This window comes from Pan paniscus, chromosome 1 (assembly GCF_029289425.2).
Source record: "Pan paniscus chromosome 1, NHGRI_mPanPan1-v2.0_pri, whole genome shotgun sequence".
NCBI classification, from domain to species: domain Eukaryota; kingdom Metazoa; phylum Chordata; class Mammalia; order Primates; family Hominidae; genus Pan; species Pan paniscus.
In genome coordinates, this window is record NC_073249.2 from 187766163 (window position 1) to 187786038 (window position 19876).

Sequence of the window (19876 nt, forward strand, 5' to 3'; positions counted from 1 at the left end):
AGCTGGGCTTGGTGGCGCATGCCTGTAATCCCAGCTACTTGGGACGCTGAGGCACGAGAATCTCTGGAACCCAGGAGGCAGAGGTTGCAGTGAGCCGAGACCTCACCACTGCACTCCCACCTGGACGCCAGAGACCGACCCTGTCTCAAAACAAACAAAGAATGCTGCAACAAATCTTCTAAATGCGCTTTTTTGTTGTTGTTGTTTTGTTTTTTTACAAAGATTTCTTTTAGCTTTTTTTTCTCTACATGCATTTGCTATTATTTCTTTAGGTTCTATTTCTAGAAGTGGTCTTTGGCTACTTTAAATAGTAAATTTATCTAATGCTAAGTAGGTTGTTCTGGGGTGGGAAAGGCTCCTATTTAAGTATTTTATAATACCTACTGTCTTCAGCATGCAAAACAATCTCTTCTTAAATTTGAAAGTTCTCCTTCATTTCATAAATAGCAATGTATTCCCCTGAACATACGGCATTACAATTCAACAGTGGCAAAGATTTTTGACTGGCTGCTGGGTTCAGTGAACTGTAAGGACTGAGAGTGTTAGAACGACACATAAAAGTGCAAACTCTCCAGCTCACAGTCTAACAGGGAAACAAGATAGGAACATAAACAATAATCCACATTATACAAAGAGAATTGCCCCTGATCCAGACTTCTTACTCTGATGTCCTGGAGCACTTACTCTCTAGGATGGCAAGAATATAACCTAAGATTGGCTGGTTTTACATGTTTACTCTTTGGATCACAAAATGAGGAAACGGCTCCAGGTATCTTAGCAAGAGACAGTATAAATTATTCCATGGCTGGAGGCCAGAGTCTATTTCCTCTCCAAAAGCCCGCTGTGTACCTTCATTTAGTAAACATTTACCTGCTTCTATTCTATATCAGATGTTGGGGAGGTGATGGAATCCTTGCATCGAAGTGCTCAGTAATATATATTGATTGATAAGGTATCAGGTAGCAAAAGGTACAATATTCTAGTGTTTGCCCTAGAAAAACTCGGCTGAAATTGATACATTTTGTTTGCTCCTCTTACTTTTGTTGTTGTTTTTATTTTAACTAAATTTTTTTTTTTTGAGACGGAGTATTGCTCTGTCGGCCAGGCTAGAGTGCAGTGGAGCGATCTCGGCTCACTGCAACCTCCGCCTTCTGGGTTCAAGCGATTCTCCTGCCTCAGCCTCCCAAGTAGCTGGGATTACAGGTGCCCCACCGTGCCTGGCTAATTTTTGTATAAAAAAATTTTTTTTACTGAGGTATAATTTACATGCAAGAACATGTACCCACATTAACGGTCTAGTTGGATGAGTTTTGAGAGTTGTATTTACCCATGAAACATAGAACATATTCATCACCCCAAAAAGTTCCTTCTTTTTTTTTTTTTCCTTTCAAGATAGAGTCTTGCTCTGTTCTCCAGGCTGGAGTGCAGTGGCATGATCTGGGCTCACTGCAACCTCCGCCTCCCGGGTTCAAGCAATTCTCCTGCCTCAGCCTCCCGAGTAGCTGGGATTACAGGCATGCGCCACCACCACACACGGCTAATTTTTGTATTCTTTTTTTTTTTTTTTTTTTTTTTTTTGAGACAGAGTCTCACTCTGTCACCAGGCTGGAGTGTAATGGCGCAATCTCGGCTTACTGCAACTTCTGACTTCCTGGTTTAAGCAATTCTCCTGCCTCAGCCTCCTGACTAGCTGGGATTACAGGCACACGCCACCATGCACAGCTAATTTTTTTGTATTTTTAGTAGAGACAGGGTTTCACCATGTTGGCCAGGATGGTCTCGATCTCCTGACCTCGTGATCCGCCTGCCTTGGCCTCCCAAAGTGTTGGGATTACAGGTGTGAGCCACGGCACGCTGCCGAGTTTTTGTATTCTTAGTAGAGACGGGGTTTCACCACGTTGGCCAGGCTGGTCTCGAACTCTTGACCTCATGATCTGCCTCCCTCGGCCTCCCAAAGTGCTGGGATTACAGGTGTGAGCCACTGTGGCCTTTTTTTTTTTTGTCTTTTAGAGGGGATGGAGTCTGACTCTGTTGCACAGGCTGGAGTGCAGTGGTGTGATCTTGGCTCACTGCAACCTCCACCTCCCAGGTTCAAGCAATTCTCCTGCTTCAGCCTCCTGAGTAGCTGGGACTACAGGCGCGCCCCACCATGCCCAGTTAATTTTTTGTTTTTCAGTACAGATGGGGTTTCACCATATTGGCCAGGCTGGTCTCGAACTCCTGACCTTGTGATCCACCCGCCTCAGCCTCCCAAAGTGCTGGGATTATAGTCGTGAGCCACGGCGCCCGGTCTTTTTGTTTTTTTTTTTTTTTTAAATAGAAATGGGTTCTCACTTTATTGCCCAGGCTGGTCTTGAACTCCTGGACTCAAACGATCCTCCCACCTCAGCCTCCCAAAGTGCTGGAATTACAGGCATGAGCGACTGCACCCAGCTCCCTTATTCGAATTAACTTTTGACTTCTTATTTTGAAATAATTATAAATGCACAGGAAGTGCAAAGATAGTACAGAAAAGTTCCACATAGCCTTCACCCAGTTTCCTCCGATGGCTGCCTCTTCCATAATTACAACACAATATCAAAAGCAGGAAATGTACTCTGGTCTGATATAAATACATAGTTCTATGTCATTTTATCACGTTTATATTCCTGTAAGCACCACTGCAACCAAGATAAATATATCACCACAAAGATCTCCCTTCTTTGTGCAGGGAGATATTCCTTTATAGTTACACTGTCCCCCACCATCCCTAACACCTGGCAAGCACTATTTTCCATCTTTATAATTTTGTCTTTTTAAGAATGTTTCGTAAGTGGAACTATACAGTATGTGACCTTTTCAGATGGCTTTTCTCACTCACCCCTTGAGATCCAGCTAAGTTGCTGCTGTATCAAGTTTGTTCCTTTTTATTACTAAGTAGGATCCCATGGTATATTTGTTTCCTAGAACTGCCATAACCAATCACAACAAACTCGGTCTGTGGCTTAAAGCAACGGACATTTATTCTCTGATAGTTCTGGAAGCCAGAAGTCTGAAACCCAGGTGTCAGCAGGGCCATGCTCCCCCTGAAGGCTCGAGGGGAGAATGCTTCCTTGCTAGGTTCTGTTTTGTTGGTTCCAGCCATTCCTTGGCTTGTAAGGGCATCGCTCCAATCACATGGTCTTCCCTATGTCTGTGCCTTCTCCTCTCCTGTCTCTTAAAAGGACACTTATTGGCTGAGTGACGTGGCTCACCTTTGTAATCCCAGCACTTTGGGAGGAAAAGGCGGGAGGATCATTTGAGCCCAGGAGTTTGAGAACAGTCTGGGCAACATAGTGAGACCTGTCCCTACAAAAAATTTTTTAAAAAATTAGTCAAATGTTGGCTGGGCATGGTGGCCCACGCCTGTAATCCCAGCACTTTGGGAGGCTGAAGGCAGCGAATAATTTCTGGCCAGGAGTTCAAGACCAGCATTGCCAACATGGCAAAACCCCGTCTCTACTAAAAATACAAAAATTAGCCGGGCATGGTGGGGAACATCTGTAATCCCAGCTACTCGGGAGGCTGAGGCATGAGAATTGCTTGAACCTGGGAGGTGGAGGTTGCAATGAGCCCAGATAGCACCACTGGACTCCAGCCTGGATGTCAGGGAGACTTTGTCTCAAAAAAAAAAAAAAATTCAGCCAGGTGTGGTGGCAGATGGCTGTGGTCCCAGCAACAAGAGGATTGATTGCTTGGGGAAAAAAAGACACTTGTCATTGGATTTAGGGCCCACCCAGATAATCTAGATTGATCTCATCTCGAGATCCTTAACTTAATCACAGCTGCAAAGACCCTATTTTTAATTTTTTTTTTTCGAGATGGAGTTTTGCTCTTGTTGCACAGGCTGGAGTGCAATGGCGTGATCTCGGCTCATCACAACCTTTGCCTCCTGGGTTCAAGTGATTCTCCTGCCCAGCCTGAGTAGCTGGGATTACAGGCATGTGCCATAACACCCGGCTAATTTTGTATTTTTAGTGGAGACGGGGTTTCTCCAAGTTGGTCAGGCCGGTCTCGAACTCCCGACCTCAGGTGATCTGCCCACCTAGGCCTCCCAAAGTGCTGGGATTACAAGCGTGAGCCACCGCGCCCGGCTTCAAAGACCCTATTTTCGAATGTCACATTCATAGGTTCAGGAGTTAAGATATGTACATGTCTTTTGGGGGGCTCCCATTTAACTCGATACATGTGATATGGATATATCATGGTTTATTTAGCCATTCATCTATTTGATGGTCATTTTGGTTGTTTCCAGGTTTTGGCTATTACAAATAAAGGTGTTATGAAAAATCATGTACAGGCTTTCGTGTGAACATAAGTTTTCATTTATCTGGGATAAATGCCAAGTAGGAAAATTTCTGGGTCATATGGTAAGGGAATGTTTAGTGTTTAAAGCAAATAGTAGGGCCGGGCATGGTGATTCATGCCTGTAATCCCAGCACACTGGGAGGCCAAGGCAGGAGGATCATTTGAGCTCAGGAGTTCAAGACCAGCCTGGGCAACGTAATTAGGCCCTATGTCTACAAAAATTAAAAATTAAAAAATTAGCCAGACTTTGGGGTGCACACCTGTAGTCCCAGCTACTCGGTGGGGTGAGGTGGAAGGATTGCTGGAGCCCAGGAGTTGGAGGCTGCAGTAAGCTATGATGGCACCAGTGCATCCAAGTTTTTGTCTCTTAAAAATAAATAAATGAAAATACAAAATTAGCTTACAGAGTGGCTATTCCATTTTACATTCCCAACAGTAATGTATGAAAGATTCAATTGTTGGCCGGGCATGGTGGCTCACGCCTGTAATACCAGCACTTTGGAAGGCTGAGGCGGGCAGATCACGAGGTCATGAGTTCGAGACCAGCTTGGCCAATATGGTGAAACCCATCTCTACTAAAAATACAAAAATTAGCCAAGTGTGGTGGCGCATGCCTGTAATCCCAGCTACTTGGGAGGCTGAGGCAGGAGAATTGCTTCAACCCAGGAGGCGGAGGTTGCAGTGAGCCAAGATCGTGCCACTGCACTCCAGCCTGGGCGACAGAGCAAGACTCTATCTCAAAAAAAAAAAAAAAAAAAAAGATTCAATTGTCCACATCCTCTAGCATGTGGTATTCTCACTGTTTTATTATTATTTTTATTATTATTTTTTGAGACAGAGTCTCACTCTGTCACCCAGGCTGCAGTACAGTGTCATGATCTCGGCTCACTGCAGCCTCCACCTCCCAGGTTCAAGCAATTCTCCTATCTCAGCCTCCCAAGTAGCTGGGATTACAGGTGTGCACCACCACCATGTCAAGCTAATTTTTGTATTTTTAGTAGAGACAGGGTTTCACCATGTTGGCCAGACTGGTCTCCAACTCCTGGACTCAAGTGATCTGCCTGCCTCAGCCTCCCAAAGTGCTGGGATTACAGGCACAAGCCACCACGCCTGGCTCTATTTTTTTATTTTAGCTATTCTCACAAGTATATAATGGTATCTCATCATGGTCTTAATTTTCCTAATGGATAGTTATGTTAACATTCTTTCACGTGTTTATTTGCCTTCTGTATATTCTCTTTGGGGAAATATCTTAAGGTTTTTTTTTTTGCGCATTTTCTAATTGGATTATCTGGTGTTTTTCTTACTGTTGACATTTGAGTGTTTTTTTTGTTTTGTTTTGTTGTTTTTTTTTTGAGACAGAGTCTTGCTCTGCCACCCAGGCTGGACTGGAATGCAGTGGCTCTCGCTGCAAGCTCCGCCTCCCAGATTCATGTCATTCTCCCGCCTCAGCCTCTTGAGTAGCCGGGACCACAAGCACCTGCCACCACACCCAGCTAATTTTTTTGTATTTTTAGTAGAGACGGGGTTTCACCGTGTTAGCCAGGATGGTCTCAATCTCCTGACCTAGTGATCCGCCCTCCTCGGCCTCCCAAAATGCTGGGATTCCAGGCCTGAGCCACCACGCCCAACCTTTTTTTTTTTTTTTTGAGACAGTCTAGCTCTGTAGCCCAGGCTGGAGTGCAGTGGTGCAATCTTGGCTCCCTGCAACCTCTGCCTCCTGGGTTCAGGTGATTCTCGTGCCTCAGCCTCTTGAATAGCTGGGATTACAGGCATGCACCACCGTGCCCAGCTAATTTTTGTATTTTTAGCAGAGATTGGGTTTTACCATATTGGCCAGGCTGGTCTCAAACTCCCAGCCTCAAGTGATCTGCCTGCCTTGGCCTCCCAATGTGCTGGTATTACAGGAGTGAGCCACAATGCCCGGCCTTGAGTGTTCTTTATATATATTCTAAATATAAGTCCTTTGTCAGATATATGGTTTGCAAATATTTTCTCTCACTTTGTAGTTTGTCTTTTCATCCTCTTAATGGGGTCTTTCACAGAGCAAAAGTTTGTAATTTTGATGAAGTCCAATTATGTATATATTTTTTCTTTTATGGCTCTTGCTTTTGGCATCATGTCTGAGAACTTTTCCCTGAGCCCTGGGGAAAGACTCCTAGGTCCCGATGATTTTCTTCTATCTTGTCTTCTAAACATTTTATAACTTTACAGTTTACATTTAAACCTGTGTTCCATTTTAAGTTAATTTTTGTATAAGGCATGAGGTTTAGGTTGGTTGCTTTTTTTTATTAATGGTCACTTTTACATTTTTATTTTACTTTTTTTTTTTTCAGCAGCATTCATGCAACCTCTGCCTCCTGGGTTCAAATGATTCTTGTACCTCAGCCTCAAGAATAGCTGGGATTACAGTTGCACGCCACCATATCTGGCTAATTTTTTTGTATTTTTAGCAGAGATGGGGTATTGTCATGTTGGTCAGGCTGGTCTTGGACTCCTGGCCTCAAGTGATCCGCCTGTCTCAGCCTCCCAAAGTGCTAGGATTACAAGCATGAGCCGCTGCACCCAGCCTAGATCTCTGTATTCATCAGAACTAAGGCAATTAAAGGAATTGTCTTATTGTGGGGGCTGGCAAATCTGAATCTGCAGAACCGGCCAGCAAGATAGAGACCCAGGGAAGAGTTGATGTTGCAGTTCAAGTCTGAACAAGTCTGAAGGCAGTCTAGATGCAGAATTATTGCTTCCTTGGTGGCTCTCCATCTTTTCCATCTTTTATAATTTTTTTTTGACAGAATCTTGCTCTGTCACCCAGGCTGGAGTGCAGTGGTACGATCTTGGCTCACTGCACCCTCCGCCTCCCGGGTTCAAGTGATTCTCCTGCCTCAGCCTCCCAAGTAGCTGGGACTACAGGCGCCCGCCACCACACTTGGCTAATTTTTTGTATTTTTAGTAGAGAGGGTGTTTCACCGTGTTAGCCAGGATGGTCTTGATCTCCTGACCTCATGATCCATCTGCCTCGGCCTCCCAAAGTGCTGGGATTACAGGCGTGAGCCACCGCGCCTGGGCCAGACTCAATATTTCAAATAAAACTCCAGGTTTACTAAAAACAGTGTGATGGGCAGCCAGAACTTCTGCTTCTAGGCAGGCTGTATCAGATCACAGAAAGCCAATTTCTGTGGATTTGTTTTTTGTTTTTTGCCTATGAACATCAATTTGCTTCAGTACCATTTGTTGACAAAACTATCCTTCCTCCACTGTATTGCATGGGGTATTTCTGGGTCCTCTATTGTCTTCCATTGATTGATGTGTCTTTCCATCCACCAATACCCCACAGTCATAATTACTATAGCTGTATTCTTGAAATTAGGCAGTGATTCCTCCCACTTTAATCTTCTTTTTTTTTTTTTTTTGAGACAGAGTCTCGCTCTGTCGCCCAGGCTGGTGTGCAATGGTGCAGTCTCGGTTCACTGCAACCTCCACCTTCCCGGTTCAAGCTATTCTCCTGCCTCAGCCTCCTAAGTAGCTGGGATTACAGGTGCATGCCACCACGCCAGGCTAATTTTTTTATTTTTAGTAGAGATGGGGTTTCACCATGTTGGTCAGGCTGGTCTTGAACTCCTGACCTCGTGATCTGCCTGCCTCAGCCTCCCAAAGTGCTGGGATTACAGGCGTGAGCCACCATGCCCAGCCTTTTTTATTTTTTTATTTTTGAGATGGAATCTCGCTCTTGTTGCCCAGGCTGGAGTGCATGGAGTGCGATGGCATGACCTTAGCTCACTGCAACCTCTGCTTCCCAGATTCAAGCAACTCTCCTGCCTCAGCCTACCGAGTAGCTGGAATTACAGGCACCTGCCACCACACCTGGCTAATTTTTTGTATTTTTAGTAGAGATGGTGGTTCACCATGTTGGCCAAGCTGGTCTCAAACTCCTGAAGTGATCCACCCGCCTCAGCCTCCCAAAGTGCTGGGATTACAGGTGTGAGCCACTGCGCCCAGCTTAATCTTCTTTTTAAAAATATATTTTAGGCCACGTGTGGTAGTGCACGCCTGTAGTCCCAGTACTTTGGGAGGCCAAGTTGGGACAATTGCTTGAGCTCAGGAGTTCAAGACCAGCCTGGGCAACATGGCAAAACCCCGTCTCTACAAAAAATTGAAAAATTAGCTGGGTGTGGTGGCACATGTCTACAGTTGAAGCTACTCGGGAGGCTGCAGTGGGCCAAGATCGTGCCACTGCACTCCAGCCTGGGTGACAGAGCAAGACCTTGTCTCAAAAAAAGTTTTTTTTAATGAAAATTATTTTATGCTGGGCACAGTGGCTCATGCCTGTAATCCTAGCACTTTGGGAGGCTGAGGTGGGAGGATTGCTTGAGTCCAGGAATTCAAGCACCCTGGGCAACACAGGAAGGCCTTGTCTGTATAAAAAATAATCTTTAAAAATTAGCTGGGCCTGGGCCGGGCTCGGTGGCTCACGCCTGTAATCCCAGCACTTTGGGAGGCCAAGATGGGCGGATCACAAGGTCAGGAGATGGAGACCATCCTGGCTAACATGGTGAAACCTCGTCTCTACTAAAAATACAAAAATAATTAGCCAGGCGTGGTGGCGAGTGCCTGTAGTCCCAGCTACTCGGGAGGCTGAGACAGGAGAATGACGTGAACCCGGGAGGCGGAGCTTGCAGTGAGCCGAGGTCATGCCACTGCACTCCAGCCTGGGCCACAGAGGAAGACTCCATCTCAAAAAAAAAAAAAAAAGAAATTAGCTAGGCGTGGTGGCACGCACCTGTGGTCCCAGTTACTTGGGAGACCGAGGTAGGAGGATTACCTGAGCCCAGGATGTCAAGGCTGCAATGAGCTGTGATCACACCACTGTGGTCCAGCCTGGGTGACAGAGTGAGACTCTGGCTCAAAAAAAAAAAAAAAAAAATTGTTTCAGCTATTCTAGTTTATTTGCCTTTCCTCATACATTTTATAATAATCTTTATTTACAAAAATCATGCTGGGATTTGGATAGGAATTGCACTAAACTTGTATATTAATTTAGGGAGAATTGACATCCTTACTGTGATGAGTCTTTGAAGTCATGAAAACAGTATATCTGTCTGTTTATTTAGATCTTCTTTGATTTCTTTCAACACCATTTTCTTGTTTTCATCATATGAGTCTTGTACATGTTTTATTAAATTCATACCTAAATATTTCCTTTTTCTGTGATTATAAATGATATTATGTTTTAAATGTTGATGTCCGTGTTTTCATTGCTAATATATATATGTTGATATTTGTATGTTGATTTTGTATTGTGACCTTGCTGAATTCACTTACTGGTTCTAGCTTTTTTTTTTTTTTTTTAGATTTCATGAAATTTTCTATAAAGGCCATCATGCCATTATAAGGACCGCCTGATATCTTTCTTTCCAATATGTATGCTTTTAAAATTCTTTTCCTATTCTTATTACACAGACTACAATTTCCAGCACTGTGTTGAATAAGATTGGTGAGAGTGGACATGCTTGCCTTGTGTTCAGTCAGGGGGAAAGCATTCAGTCTCTCACTGTGAAGTATGATGCTAGTTGTAGGTTTTTTGTAGATACTCTATCAAATTGAGAAAATTCCCTTTTATTTCTAGTTTCCTGAGAGTTTTTATTATGAATGGGTACGGAATTTTGTCAAGTGCTTTCTCTCTGTCAATTGATTTTTCTTTAGCCTGTTAACAGGGTGGAATACATTGATTGATTTTTTTTCATTGATTGATTTTTGAATATTGACTTAGCCTTGCATCCCTGGAATAATCCCCACCTGGTCATAGTATATAATTCTTTTCATATATTGCTGAATTCTATTCATTTTTTTTTCTTTGGAGACGGAGTTTCCCTCTTGTTGCCCAGGCTGGAGTGCAATAGCACAATCTCCACTCACGGCAACCTGTGCCTCCCAGGTTCAAGCAAGTCTCCTGCCTCAGTCTCCTGAGTAGCTGGGATTACAGGCATGCACCACCATGCCCGGCTAATTTTGTATTTGTATTTTTTATTTTATTTTATTTTTGAGATGGAGTCTCGCTCTGTCACCCAGGCTGGAGTGCAATGGTGCGATCTTGGCCCACTGCAACCTCCCCCTCCCGGGTTCAAGCGATTCTCCTGCCTCAGCCTCCTGTGTAGCTGGGATTACAGGTGTTTGCCACCATGCCTGGTTAATTTTTGTATTTTTAGTAGAGACGGGGTTTTGCCATGTTGGCCAGGCTGGTTTTGAACTTCTGACCTCGTGATCCGCCCACCTAGGCCTCCCAAAGTGCTGGGATTACAGGCATGAGCCACTGTGCCTGGCCAATTTTGTATTTTTAGTAGGGATGGGGTTTCTCCATATTGGTCAGGCTGGTCTCGAACTCCCAACCTCAGGTGATCTGCCTGCCTTGGCCTCCCAAAGTGCTGGGATTACAGGCGTGAGCCACCGTGCCCGGCCTCTATTTGTTATTTATTTATTTATTTATTTATTTATTTATTTATGGAGACAGAGTCAGGCTGGAGTGCAGTGGCACGATCTTGGCTCTCTGCAACCTCCACCTCCCGAGTTCTAAGTGATTCTCCTGCCTCAGCCTCCGGAGTAGCTGGGATTACAGGCATGCACCACCACGCCCAGCTCATTTTTTTAAATTTTTAGTAGAGACAGGGTTTCACCATGTTGGTCAGGCTGGTCTCCAACTCCTGACCTGAGGTGATCCACCCACTTCAGCCTCCCAAAGTGCTGGGATTACAGGCATGAGGCACCGTGCCTGGCCTATTTGTTAATGTTTTGTTAAGGATTTTTGTGTCTGTGTTCTTATTAAAGGTCATTGGTCTGTAGTCATCTTTTTTGTATTTTCCTTGTCTGGTTTTGATATGGGTAAGATGGGCCTCATAAAATGACTTAGGAAATGCTTCATCTCTTCTATTTTCTGGATCAGATTTGTAGAATCGGTGTTAATTCTTTAGACATTTGATAGAATTCTCCATTGAAACCATCTGGAGTAAAGATTTCTTGGGGGTGAAGTTTTAAATTACAAATTCAATGTCCTTAATAGTTATAAAGCTACTGAAATTATCTACTTCATATCGGGTATGTTGTAGTAGTTTTTATTTTTTAAGGAATTAGTCCATTTCATCTAAGTTGTCAAATGTGTGTTTGTAACATATAAAACAAATGTGTGTTTATAAAATTTCCAGGGCCAGGCACGGTGGCTCATGCCTGTAATCTCAGTACTTTGGGAGTCCAAGCAGCCGGATCACGAAGTCAGGAGTTCAAGACCATCCTGGCCAACATGGTGAAACCCGTCTCTACTAAAAATACAAAAGTTAGCTGGGCGTGGTGGCGCGTGGCTGTAATCCCAGCTACTTGGGAGGCTGAGGCAGGAGAATCACTTGAACAAGGGAGTCAGAGATTGTAGTGAGCTGAGATCACACCACCATACTCCAGCCTGGCGACAGAGCGAGACTCTGTCTCAAAAAATAAATACATAAATAAACAATACAATAAAATTCCCTTATTATCCTATCGTTATCTGCAGAGTCTGTAGTGATAGCTTCTGTTTTATTCCTGATATGAAGAATGTATGGGGTGGGCACAGTGGTTCACGCCTGTAATCCCAGCACTTTGGGAGAGCTGAGGCTGGAGGATCACTTGGGCCCAGGAGTTCAAGGCTAGCATGGGCAACATAGCAAGACCCTGTCTCTATAAAAATAATTTTTTTTTTTTTTGAGATGAAGTCTTACTCTGCTGCCCAGGCTGGAGTGCAGTGGCATGATCTCGGCTCACTGCAACCTCTGCCTCCCAGGTTTATGGGATCCTCCCACCTCAGCCTCCCAAGTAGCCAGGACTACACGTGTGCCACCGTGCCTGGTTAATTTTTGTATTTTTTGTAGAGGCAGGGTTGGGTTTTTGATATGTTGCCCAAGCTGGTCTTGAACTCCTGAGCTCAAGTGATCCATCTGCCTTGGCCTCCCAAAGTGCTAGGATTACAGGCATGAGCCATCACACCCAGCCTCTCTCTCTCTTTTTAGGTCAGCCTTGCTAAAGATTTGTCAATTTGGCCTGATGCAATGGCTCACGTCTGTAATCCGAGCACTTTGGGAGGTTGAGGTGGGTGGACAGCTTGAGCCCAGAAGTTCGAGACCAGTCTGAGCAACATGGTGAAACCCCGTCTCTAAAAAAAATACAAAAATTAGACAGGCATATTGGCATGCACCTGTAGTCACAGCTACTTAGGAGGCTGAGGCAGGAGAACTGCTTGAGCCCGGCAGGTTGAGGCTGCAGTGAGCTGTGATCGCACTCTAGCCTGGGTAACAGAGCGAGAGGCTGTCTCAATTAAAAGAAAATAAAAGATTTGTCAATTTTATTGATTTTTTCAAAGAACCAGTTTTCTGTTTTGTTGGTATTCTCTACTGTTTTTCTGTTTTCAATTATATAGATTTCTCTTCTTTTCCTTCTTTCTGTTTGTTTAGGGTTTATTTTGTTCTTTTCTAATTTCCTGAGGTGGAAGCTTGTATTATTGATTTGAGATTTTTTTCCTCTTTTCTAATGTAAGCATTTAGTGCTATTAATTTCCTTCCTAGTTGTGATTTAGCTGTATCTTACAAATTTTGATACATTGTATTTTCATTTTCATTCAGGTTAATGAATTTTGTATTTCTCTTGAGGATTGCTCTTTGATTCATAGATTACTTAGAAATGTGTTATTTAGTTTTCAAGTGTTTGAAGATCTTCCTGGAGATTGTCTTTGTGTTATTAATTCTAAGTTTGAGTCCATTTTGGTCATACACTCTGTATGATTTCAATTCTTTTAAATTTGTTGAGGTTTGTTTTATAACCCAAGATATGGTTGATCTTGATACATGTTTCATGGGTGCCTAAAAAGAATGTGTTTTTTTTGTTGTTGATGTACTATAAATGCTGATTACATCCTGTTGGCTAATGGTAGTGTTAAATTCTATATCCTATTACAGGTGTGAGCCACACACTCAGCCCTGTTGACTTTCTGTCTAATAGTTTTTCTTGTTTTGTTTTTTGGGGTTTTTTTTTTTTTTTTGAGATGGAGTTTCGCTCTTATTGCCCAGGCTGGAGTGCAATGGCATGATCTCGGCTCATTGCAACCTCTGCCTTCCAGCTTCAAGCGATTCTCTTGCCTCAGCCTACCGAGTGCTGGGTTTACAGCCGTGCACCACCACACCCAGCTAATTTTTGTATTTGTTTAGTAGAGGCGGGGTTTCACCATGTTGGCCAGGATGGTCTCAATCTCTTGACCTTATGATCCACCCACCTCGGCCTCCCATAGTGCTGGGTTTACAGCCGTGAGCCACCACGCCCAGCCTAATTTTTGTATTTTTAGTAGAGACGGGGTTTCACCATGTTGGCCAGGCTGGTCTCGAACTCCTGATCTCAGGTGATCCACCTGCCTTGGCCTCCCAAACTTCTGTGATTACAGGCATGAGCCACCGCCCCTGGCCAGGTTCACTTATTTTTCAAGTCTGTTGTTTGGTACGTACACATTTAAGTTTGGTATGTGTTCCTTTTTCTTTTCTTTTTTTCTTTTTTTTCTTTCCTTTTTGAGGCAAGGTCTCGCTCTGTCCCCCAGGCTGGAGTGCAGTAACTTATCACAGTCTACTGGTGTTGACATTTTACCAGTTTGAGTGAAAGGTAGAAACATTACCTCTATACCTCTGGAAAGTTCTACCAGATTACAAATAAAGAAAGAAACCTTTTTCTGTGTCCTTTTACTCTCCCATTATAATGTAACTATCTTAAGTATTTCCTCTACATATATGGACAGCCACTTAGATAAGCGTAATTTTTGCTTCAACTGTTGAACATAATTTAGAATACTCAAGAGGAAAAAGACAATCTATTGTATTGATCTATATGTTTGCTCTTTTTGTCCTTTTTTCCTGCCTGATGTTCCAAGATTCCTTTTGTTACCACTCCCTTTGTTTAGAGAATTGCCTTTAGTAATCCCTATAAAGTAAATCTGCCAGTGACAAATTCCCTTAGTTTTTCCCTCATGTAAGAATGTCATGATTTCCTCCCCCACAGCCCTTCCCCACAATTCCTGAAGGATTGTTTCACCAGGTATGGGATTCCAAGTTGACAGTTCTTTTCTTTCAGCATTTCAAAAATGTTCCAGCTGGGCGCAGTGGCTCAGGCCTGTAATCCCAGCACTTTGGGAGGCCGAGGTGGGCGGATAACGAGGTCATGAGTTCGAGACCAACCTGGCCAATATGGTGAAACTCCTGTCTTTACTAAAAATACAAAAATTAGCCAGGCATGGTGGCGCGCCTGTAGCCCCAGCTACTTGGGAGGCTGAGGCAGAAGAATCGCTTGAACCCGGGAGGCGGAGGTTGCAGTGAGCCAAGATCGCGCCACTGCACTCCACCCTGGGTGAAAGAGTAAGACTCTTGTCTAAAAAAAGAAAATGTTGTTCCACTTCCTCCTGGCCTCCATGGTGCCTTACGAGAAATTCAGCATCATTTGAATTGTTTTCCCCCTATAGGTAATGTATCATTTCTCTCTGGCTGCTTTCAAGAATTTGTGGCTGGGTGCGGTGGCTCACACCTGTAATCCCAACACTTTGGGAGTCTGAGGCGGACAGATCACCTGAGGTCAGGATTTCGAGACCAGCCTGGCCAACATGGTGAAACCCCGTCTCTACTAAAAATACAAAAAATTAGCCAGGCATGGTGGTACACGTCTATAGTCCCAGCTACTTGGGAGGCTGAGGCAAGAGAATCGCTTGAACCCAGGAGGCGGAGGTTGCAGTGAACTGAGATTGTGCCACTGTGCTCCAGCCTGGACAGCAGAGGGAGACTCCATCTCAAAAAAAAAAAAAAAAAAAGTATATGTTGAGAAGTTTATGATGTGTTTTCTCATGGGCATATCCTGTTTGAGGTTTGCTCAGCTATGTGAATCTGTCAGTTTGTCTTTTGCAAAATTTGGGCAAATTTCGGCTATTTGTTCTTTGAATATTTCTTCTCCTTCTGTGACTCCAATGACATGAATGTTAGATCTTATGTTATTGTCTCACATGGCCCTGAGGCTCTGTTTTTTTTTTTTTTTTTTTCCATTCTATTTTTTTTCCCTAGTGTTCAGATTGGGTAATTTGTAGTTTTCTGTCTTCAAACTTATTCTTTCCTCTGTCCTCTCCATTCTGTTGCTGAGCTTATTCATTGAGTTTTAAATTTCAATCATTGTATTTTTTATTCCTAAAATTTCCATTTGGTTCTTTAGGTATCGATCTGTTGAGACATTATATTTTCCAGACTTTCCATTTTTTCATTTGTTCCAAGTATGTTTGTATTTGAACACGTTATATACATTGAAACATTTTTATGATGGCTGCTTCAAAATCTTTTTCAGATAATTCTAATATCTGTGTCATTTTGGTGTTAGTGTATATAGATTATCCTTTCTTATTCAAAATTTTCTGGTTCCGGTTCAAATGACTTTGATTAAGACCTGGACATTTTGCACATTATGTTATAAGACTCTGGATCTTATTTAATGTTTTGGGATAGGGTCTCACCTTGTCACTCAGGCTGGAGTGCAGTGGGGTCGTGGCTCACTGCAGCCTCAACCTTCTGGCCTCAAGCAATCCTCCCATCTCAGCCTCCCAAGTAGCTAGGACCACAGGCAGGCATCAGCATGCCCAGCTAATTTTTTTGTTTTTTGTTTTTTTGTAGCAGCAAGGTCTCCGTATGTTGCCCAAGCTGGTCTTGAACTCCTGGGCTTAAGCAGTCCTTCCACCTCAGCCTCCCAAAGTGCAGGGATTACAGGCATGAGCCATTGCGCCCAGCCTCTGGATCTTACTTTATAGCTTGTGTTTCAGCAGGCCTCCTCTAACATTGCTTCTGTGGGGCAAGTGCGGATGCTACCTCATTTTTACCAGGAGGGTGTGGAAGTCCAGGTTTTCCACTTGGCCTCCATTGACACCGGTGTTGGCAGGGCTCCTTCTTACTGCTGGGCAGGGGTGGGAGTCCAGTTTCTCTATTAGGCCTTCACTGATACCACACCGGCTGGGAGAGGGAGTGGGCCTCCACTGACATTGTTGGGAGAGGTGGCCTTGATTATGGATGAAAGGCCTGAGTGGATAACTAGGCCTCTTCTACATCACCCTGGTGGGGAAGGGAAGGAGTACTTCATTACAGCCTAGCAAGGTTTGGAGATCTAGGCTTTCCACTTGGCCTTTGCTGATGGGGGTGAGGGTGGGGCTGGAGCAGAGGGGCTATAGTCTAAAGGCTGTCTGTCGGCTGGATTCGGTGGCTCATGGCTGTAATCCCAGCACTCTGGGAGGCTGAGGCAGGCGGATCATTTGAGGCCGAACGAAAGGCTGAGGCAGGCAGGAGAACTGCTTGAACCCAAGAGGCAGAGGTTGCAGTGAGTCGAGATCGTGCCACTGCACTCCAGCCTGGGCGACAGAGTGAGACTCTGTCTCAAGAAAAATCAAACCAAATGAAAACTAAAAATAAAAAAATCAAGGCTGTCTGTCTTTCTAGGCTGTTTATTTTCTTGTCCTTTGACTCAGAAAGCAGACTTGCAGGACACTATGGTTCACGCTTATAATTCCAACACTTTGGGAGGCTGAGGCCAGAGGATTGCTTGAGCCCAGGAATTTGAGATCAGCCTGGGAAACAGTGAGACCCCCATCTCTACAAAAAAACATAACAAACAAACAAACAAAAAAAAACAAAAAGGCCAGGCACGATGGCTCATGCCTGTAATCCCGGCACTTTGGGAGGCCGAGTTGGGCGGATCACCTGAGATCAGGAGTTTGAGACCAGCCTGACCAACATGGTGAAACCCCATCTCTACTTCTAAAAATACAAAAAATAGCAGGGCGTGATGGTGCATGCCTGTAATCCCAGCTACTCAGGAGGTGAGGCAGGAGAACTGCTTGAGCCCAGGAGGCAGAGGTTGCAGCAGTGAGCTGAGATCGCGCCAGTGCACTCCAGCCTGGGCAACAAGAGTGAAACTCCGTTTCAAAAAAAAAAAAAACTGTATTGATTAGTCAGGCATGGTGGCGCAGATCTGTAGTCTAAGCAGCTTAAGCCTGGGAGATCAAGGCTGCAGTGAGCCATGATTGCACCACTGCACTCCAGCCTGGGCGATAGAGCAAGACACTCTTTCAAAAAAAAAAAAAGACAAGCTTTTCTTGGGGCTTTTGTCTGCAATCGTTGGCAGTTTTGGGTTGCTGGCTTCTCCAGTACCCATTCTGACATATATGAGGCAAAAAGAAAACTTAGGGAGGTCACTGCTGAGTCATTCCTTGGATCTGGAGGTCCCTAACCAATCTGCTTTCTTCTTGTTCAGAGTCATCTTATGTTCATTTTGTATAATATAGAGTGTTTTTGGGGTTTTTAGCTGTACTTAGCAGGAGGACTGGGGAAAAGAATATCTGCTCTATCTCTCAGAAGCAGAAGTTGCTCCAGATACTTTGAAAAATTAAAGCCAGCGTTTAAAAATTCCTCAAAATGGCCAGGCACTGTGGCTCACACCTGTAATCTCCACATTTTGGGAGGGCAAGGCGGGGAGCCTAGGGGTTGGAGACCAGCCTGGACAACATGGCGAAGCCCTGTCTCTACAAAAAAATTAGCTGGCATGGGGCGGGAGCGGTGGCTCACGCCTGTAATCCCAGCACTTTGGGAGGCCGAGGCGGGAGGATCACGAGGTCAGGAGATCGAGACCATCCTGGCTAACATGGTGAAACCCCGTCTCTACTAAAAAATACAAAAAAATTAGCCGGGCGTGGTGGCGGGTGCCTGTAGTCCCAGCTACTTGGGAGGCTGAAGCAGGAGAATGGCACGAACCCCGGGAGGCGGAGCTCGCAGTTAGCTGAGATCGCGCCACTGTGCTCCAGCCTGGGGGACAGAGCGAGACTCCGACTCAAAAAAAAAAAAAAATTAGCCAGTGTGGTGGCACATGCCTGCAGTCTCAGCTACTTGGGAGACTTGAGGTGGGAGAATCACCTAAGCCCCGGGAGGTAGAAGCTACACACTCCAGCCTGGGCAACAGAGTAAGACCTCGTCTCAAAAACTTTTTTTTCTCAAAGAAATGTAGACTTCTGGTTGCTCATGAAATGCTGGAAGATGAGTCATCCTGGGCCTGCACTTTGATTTGGTAACAGTTGGCTGTTGCTGCGTGCCCACTGCCCCGTAGACGGATTATACTGCATTGAATTTACCGTAGGTCCCACCCCTTCATACTCACTTAGAAAAGGCCCGCATCACTCATCCTTGCATGACTGCCGGAGTGTGAACTTGCTATCTCTGTATCGAAGTTGTGTTTCATCTCCAGGAAGTGTTGGCTGCAGCAAAGATTGGATGTGACACCAGAAAAAAAGAGTCATTGGCAGGATCCTTTAAGGATTCTGCTACATCACTGCAGAAGTGTTCTGTCTCCCAGCACAGAAAGTCTGCCTTAGCACATACTGTTCTGAGCAGTTACAGTTTTTAAAAAAACTTCCCCTCCCTTATCTTAGGAAACAGCTAGCCCATTTCTCCTCTTAATTAACCCCTAATCATGACTCAGTTACTCAGTTACGCTCCAGCCCATTCTTGTGGAAGCCCTGCAAAGCGAGCCAGTGGGACCATGGAAACGTGTAATTTAGCGAAGCCTTGGATTCTCAGTGGCTGCAAAGTGAAGCCCCGAGGGGAGGTAGCTTTGTATTCTAAAACAGCAAAGAATGCTGTGTTGGTAGCTCCAGCCAGATTGGTGATCTGAGTAATGTGGACGTTTCAATAGGCCCCAGCAGAGTCCTAAAAATATAGTCTGCCTGGTCAGCTCTGCCATGTCAGTTTCTAAAACTGTCAGCACCAGTAGGGCAGCAGAACCACTCTCAAAGCAGAGGCTTTTCAACTTTTGGGTTCACTGACTGCTTTCAGGGACAGGAGGCCTCACCAGCCTCCTAGCCTCTTTGATCCCAGGCACCCTGGCTTCTTCCTGAGAGGGAAGCATGAAGGGGAAGCTGCCCATCTTCTCTTGCCTGAATCCTCACCACTCCTTGTCTGCAGCTCTGTGTCCAGGAACAGCCACCGTTGCTTCTGACAGGAGCTGAGAAATGATGAGCTCTTTGCTGTATTTTGATAAAATGAAGCCCAATGTGGACAGCAGGCACGAGGTTCCTGCAGGAACCTTGGCTTCTCTGAGGTACTCAGGCCTCTGGGGAACCAAACACAAAACAATTTGATTTGTCATCAAGGACACCAGCTCAACACATTTGGAGATGTGTTTGACCTGGAACATCATCCTTCTCCTTGGCCACAGTGCCATGTGACTAGCCCTCCAATGCCACAGGGAAATAAGAGCACTGGTGTCAAACTAGGAGGTAACCCAATTCAAAGAGACCCTTCAGGAGGGCTTGGCCATAGATAAAAGGATGAGGGGGAAGGGTAGGCAGGAGGAGGAGAAAAAAGAAACAGCAGTAGCCATGGTTATCTTTTGTCTAGTATCTACTGTGTACAAAGTATTTTGTGTTAAATGCTGTGTGTGTGTGTGTTCATTTAATTATCAGGGAAATCCTGTGAAGTAAGAATGATCT

At 44.6% G+C, this 19876-nt stretch overlaps 1 long non-coding RNA gene across 1 annotated transcript in view; it reads right to left on the reverse strand.

Annotated features, from left to right (window-relative positions):
• Positions 1-19876, reverse strand: part of LOC129393436 (uncharacterized) — a 40594-nt gene that overhangs the window by 15648 nt on the left and 5070 nt on the right. The window contains exons 2-3 of the long non-coding RNA XR_008620309.2: positions 19334-19497; positions 1-18643 (exon numbers count right to left, since the gene is read on the reverse strand). The exon at positions 1-18643 is cut by the window's left edge and continues 15648 nt beyond it. This is a non-coding gene — a long non-coding RNA (uncharacterized LOC129393436). The remainder of the gene's footprint in view (positions 18644-19333; positions 19498-19876) is intronic.